We start from the raw sequence: 5,376 nt of genomic DNA on the forward strand, positions 1-5,376 counted from the left end.
ACAACGCCCTCCTCCTCAAAAGCAATGTGGCCTTCTGCTCACCTGCTCCGCAGGAATTCCAGTCTCGGATGCAGCGGCCATCATCGCTTGTGGCACCTAAGATACCAAAAGACAGAAAGCTACCGTTGCGCTTGTGAGAAGTGACCGGCCCCATGCTCCTCCTCTCTGCTACCCCAGCTCACCTCAAATGCTCATCCAATTCCAAAGGCTGCCCGCAGGGCACCTGCAAGACCAAAGAGAAATGCTTAACCGAGTTGCCATATAATACTTTGCTATTAGACACCGACCCGGCCAACAACCGCCTCACCTTCTCGGACCGCTCATCAGCATGCGGCTTCGCCCCTCTGAGCCTCTTGCAGCATCTGAAAAAAACTAAAGCAAAAGACACATGCTGAGTGTCCTGGTTTCGGCTGGGACAGAGTTAACTCTCTTAGTAGCTGCTACAGTGTGTGTTTTGGATTTAGTGTGAGAATACTGTTGATAACGCCCTGATGTTTTAGTTGTTCCTAAGTAGCGCTTATCTTAAGCCAAGGACTTTTCAGTTTCCCATGCTCTGCCAGCAAGCAGGTGTGCAAGAAGCTGGGAGGGAGCATAGCCGGGGCAGCTGACCCGAACTAGCCAAAGGGGTATTCCATAGCATGGAACGTCACACCCAGTATATAAACAGGGGGAGCTGGCCGGGAGGCGCGATCCCGGCTCTGGCATCGGTCAGCAGGTGGTGAGCAATTGCATTGTGCATCACTGGGTTCTTTTTTCCTTCCCCCCCCCTCCTTTTTTTGTTATATTCCTTTTCATTATTATTATTATTATTATTGTTAGTATTATATTTTACTTTAGTTATTAAGCTGTTCTTATCTCAACCCATGAGTTCTGCCTTCTTTCCCTCCCCATCCCACCAGGAGCAAGTTGGGGGGGACGACAGGGAGTGAGGGAGTGGCTGTGTGGTCCTTGGCTGCTGACTGGGGTTAAACCACGACACTGAGATATTGCCCAAAACCACGGCCTGTCCGCACTGATTCCCATCTCCCACTCCTTTACCTTGGCCGCTCGCCCGCACCGCCTCTGCTGTTTACAGGTTGCCACGTCGAGGCTCGGGTATCACCTGTAAAACACAAACGGCAAGGGATGCTTCTAACTTCACCAACGCTACAACACCTGAAAAATAACTGCTCCTTCAGCCCACCAGACATGGCTCACCTTGCCCGAATCAGCTCTGGTGCCGATATCCCACTTTGCACCTTCAAAATACAAAAAGTAACCCAAAACCTAGAAGCTAGTCATAAGCCACTAGTCGCATCTTCCCTCCAACACTACTCACCGCCTCACCTTCTTACAGCGCTCCGCTCACGTCTCCTCTGTTGCCCTTTGGCACACAGCTCGTCCCGCTGCATCTGCAAAAACAATATCGAACATGTCACCCGGCTGCTGATCAACAGCTTAACAATTCCAGCGGTCTTGTTTCCATTTAGGAATACCATCTAGATTCCAACAACAGCCCGCCATTAAAAACACAAAAGTAGTTCGCATTATGCTGACGAGTGGAGGCACACAAGACCCTCGGTATAGCTACCGATGTGCTGGCCTAACACAAAAACAACCATGGGAACATCAAGACCTGAATAACATATGGTATGGCACACAGAAAACAAGCAACACAAACTACCTCCTTACCTACAAAGCCCCTAAGGGAATTACAGTGGCAGTTGGCCAATGGAAAAACCACAATGGCGTGACATGGTGACTCAAAGATCTAAAATGGACACCTTACAACTACAGAAACTGGTGCCAAAAACAATAGGTAAACAAGAACAAGAGAACGTAACTGCCATGACTGACACTAGAGGAAACCTCAGTGGACACTTCAGGAAAAAGGCAAAACTGGAATAACAGAAAAAGCTTGCGTGCCCGGGACTGCGATAAAAGATGACCCCTGGCTGCAGACTGTTAGGAGCACAAATAATACACATCCTCTTCTCCAAAACATTCCAGGGAAGACAATGACACAAACCTGCACTGGAAAGAAGTGCCTAGTCAGGGACTCTAAGTAACAATGACTGTGACATCCGGATGGACGCACAAATTAAGTCAGGGAATGAAGTAAGTAAAAGGCACAGAGAAGCAGAGACCTCAGAGTTCTGGGGGGGTATATTTTTATATACCTAATGCTTTAGGGGATGAGACTCATCTGACATTCAGCCCTGCATATTGAGATGCAGAGGCCCAGATGGTTTACGCCGCATCTCCCGTGACCTTGTCGTACCTCCCGTCAGCTGTGGGGAAACTAAAACAGAACAGACCTCATCAACATCCAAATCCAACTGCAAAACCCATCTGAGAAAGGCTGATGAACCCTCCTCCCTTTCCCAGCCATCCCCAGTCTCAAAACTTTACAAACCCCTTCTCCTCTCCTGAACTGTCCGGGAAGGAACCCCACTGCTTCCTGACAGCTCCTGCCCTGTATTTGCACCCCTGAACCCCCCCGCATTGGTCACTCCTCAGGAGCTGTTCTTGTGAGCCACACCCTGCATTCTGCAGCCACCTCCTATCTTACACCTTCCCACAGACTCTGGGCTCTGCTACAGGCCCACAACAGAAGTAAACTCCTGATGCTTAGAATCTACAAGGGGCCTGCCACAAGCTGCAAAGGTTCTACGGACAACACAGTTCTCTGTGGGCGATTGGGAAAGGTGATGAGCCATCCCATACCCTGAAAGACACTATACCTTATGTCCCTGACACTTTCTTGAAAAATGCCACAGCTTCATATACAGATGCAGACAAGATGCACACCCTAACCCCTGCCAGATAACCTCACCATCAGCCCTGTTAAGAGAGATGATATCAGCAACTTACACAGCATACAGCAAAAAAACCCAGACACCTCTACTTCTCTAAATGCCAACAAACATCTACCCAAACAGCTTAGACAACTCAAAACCTGCCATCAACTGAAGGAACAGCAGAGCACCGACACCCCAGAAGCCCAGCAACAGAATGAGCTCCCTGATGAGCGGCTGTGGCTCATATACCCCGGGCCCCACCCACCACCCTTCCCACAATCCCCTGGGAAAGGGGCGGGGCCAACCACCAGAAGACATAAAGGCAGCCAGAGGAGCAGCAGGGAGTTTTCTCAGCTGCCTTCAGTTTAGGGTGTGCAAAGTGCTGAGCAGAGAAAGCGACCCTTACTGGAAACAGCAATGCCTGCGCTTTTACTGCAACTACATCTACACTGCATCAGCAACATGACCGGGTAGCGAATTAAGTTTAATTTTCCTGGGCTGATAGAAAAAGAGATGTCCTACTAAGCTCTGTAAGAAAGTACTTTGTTAAATGCAATAATGTTGTTATCAAAAATCATGTGCTTTAGTTTCCTATTAAAAAAAACCAAAAAACAAAAATGCTATGGGATTACGCTTCGTTTCTAGCAAGACCCCGCATACTACCTAAATTCTACCAGAACTGCCTTCTGGGTAGGACCGAATGACAAAACAGAATTAGATCACGTAAGAATCCCTTCTCAACAATATCTCCGGTTGCAAAGTAAATTTTTTACTATAAATCGCCGACGATTCAGAGTCGCCTTGGCGGTCTCTCTGACCGACTCCCTTAACCGAACTAGATGAGTCCCAAGGAACACAAAATGCAAAAAACCCATGGAAATACAAGAAACGTATCAGACACTGTATGAAGCAGCAGCAGCCTAATTAACACCTGAGTAGCTAGACCAAAAATAAATTGCAAAACAGAACAAAAACCACCACAGGAGATGTGTCCATAAAAACAGATGAAGGCTATCGCCTTCTCTGAAAAACTCAAGAGGAGATCTGAGCTGATGAGAGACATCTTTGGGGTACCAGCTACCAAATAGAAACATACTATAAGACGGAAAACAAGACGACTCCTCTGGAGCACAAAGATGGCTTTGGAAAAGGTTCTGACACAACAAGAGGCATTGTCGCAGGGATTAGAGAGATCCCAAAGGGGCCAGAGAGACCAAAGAAGTCTCAGGGATGCAGTGAGCTCAAAAGGGAATTGAACAAAATACAGGTGTCCTCAGGGGACTGGGGACTGAATGGAGGCGCACCAAAGAGATGAGAGGACAGAAAGACCGACTGGGGTAACAGAAGCGGACTCGGGAAGGGTTCTGAGGGGAAGAGAGGGGTGCAAAGTGCCCTCCTGAGCTAAAACGGGGCTCTAGGGCATAGGAGGTGTCTCGCAAGAGCTCGGCAAAGGGAGCAGAGGCGTCCCAAGGGGCCGGAGAGACCAAAGAAGCCTCAGAGGTAACAATGAGGAGCTCTGAAGGGGATTTCAACAAAGTACAGATGTTCTCAGGGAGCCGGGGGCTGAATGAAGGCATCCTAAATGGCAAAGAGTAAGATAAGAGCGCTCTGAAGAGCACAAAAAAATAAAATCGAAAGGGAGCTAAAGTGCTACGAAAGTGCTGTGGAGTACAAGAAAGGACTCAGATTACATTGTTAGAGAGAGCAGAGGAATTAGGAGGGGGCAGGGTAAGAAAAGAAGACTTGGAGACACAGCGAGGGCCTTGGAGTCTCAGGAGGGCGTCTAGGCAAACTACAGATGACTGAATAGGAAAGGAAACGAACAGAGACACCCTCGATGGCAGAGAGAAAGACAAAGGAGTGCTGTGTAGCCAAAAAAGAAGGGAGGCTCTGATGGAACAAGAGAGATGGAAACGGAGATAAAGTGCTACAAGGTGATGTGGAGATTGACGAAGGTCACGGGAGGCATCGTGCCTGTAAGGAGAGGGTTGTTCAGGGGGCCAATGGACAGAAGCAGGCTTAGGGACAACAAGGAGAAACACGGGTGATCGTCCGAGCAGAGTCCACATGGTCTCAGGTGGCCGGGGACTGAACATGGGAATCCTAAATTAAAAACATCCGGCAATTGCTCCCACAGGGAAAGTGCCAGCCCTGAAAGCTGTTGCTAGCCAGCACCGTTGCCATGGAAGCGCTTTCCCAGGCCCAGCAACCGTGGGGCTCCGGGCTTCTCTAGCCACCTCACGGCATGGTCACCATCTCTCCGGCTCGGAGAGCTCAGCTCTGAAATTGAAAACGTCCAGCAATGGCTCCCACAGGGAAAGTGCCAGCCTGAAAGCTGTTGCTAGCCAGCACCGTGCCATGGAAGCGCTTTCCCAGGCCAGCAACCGTGGGGCTCCGGGCTTCTCTAGCCACCTCACGGCATGGTCACCATCTCTCCGGCTCGGAGAGCTCACCTCTGAAATTGAAAACGTCCAGCAATGGCTCCCACAGGGAAAGTGCCAGCCCTGAAAGCTGTTGCTAGCCAGCACCCTTCCTTGGAAGCGCTTTCCCAGGCCCAGCAACCGTGGGGCTCCGGGCTTCTCTAGCCACCTCACGG

General features: G+C 49.7%; 2 long non-coding RNA genes across 3 annotated transcripts; both read right to left on the bottom strand.

Annotated features, from left to right (window-relative positions):
* Positions 1 to 306: 306 nt before the first annotated feature.
* On the bottom strand, positions 307 to 1,242 carry LOC127027926 (uncharacterized). 2 transcript variants are annotated; one of them, XR_007767860.1, is made up of 3 exons: positions 1,198 to 1,242; positions 1,039 to 1,102; positions 307 to 372 (listed from the first exon to the last, which is right to left on the bottom strand). It is a non-coding gene; the product is annotated as an uncharacterized LOC127027926 (long non-coding RNA). The 2 variants fall into 2 exon arrangements; XR_007767859.1 differs by having other exon boundaries at positions 317 to 362.
* Positions 1,243 to 1,329: 87 nt separating this feature from the next.
* LOC127027932 (uncharacterized) lies at positions 1,330 to 3,242 on the bottom strand. Its single transcript, XR_007767869.1, has 4 exons — positions 2,854 to 3,242; positions 2,160 to 2,281; positions 1,672 to 2,013; positions 1,330 to 1,391 (listed from the first exon to the last, which is right to left on the bottom strand). It is a non-coding gene; the product is annotated as an uncharacterized LOC127027932 (long non-coding RNA).
* Between the last annotated feature and the right edge of the window lie 2,134 nt (positions 3,243 to 5,376).

Source organism: Gymnogyps californianus, unplaced genomic scaffold (genome assembly GCF_018139145.2).
Source record: "Gymnogyps californianus isolate 813 unplaced genomic scaffold, ASM1813914v2 HiC_scaffold_107, whole genome shotgun sequence".
Lineage (NCBI taxonomy): Eukaryota > Metazoa > Chordata > Aves > Accipitriformes > Cathartidae > Gymnogyps > Gymnogyps californianus.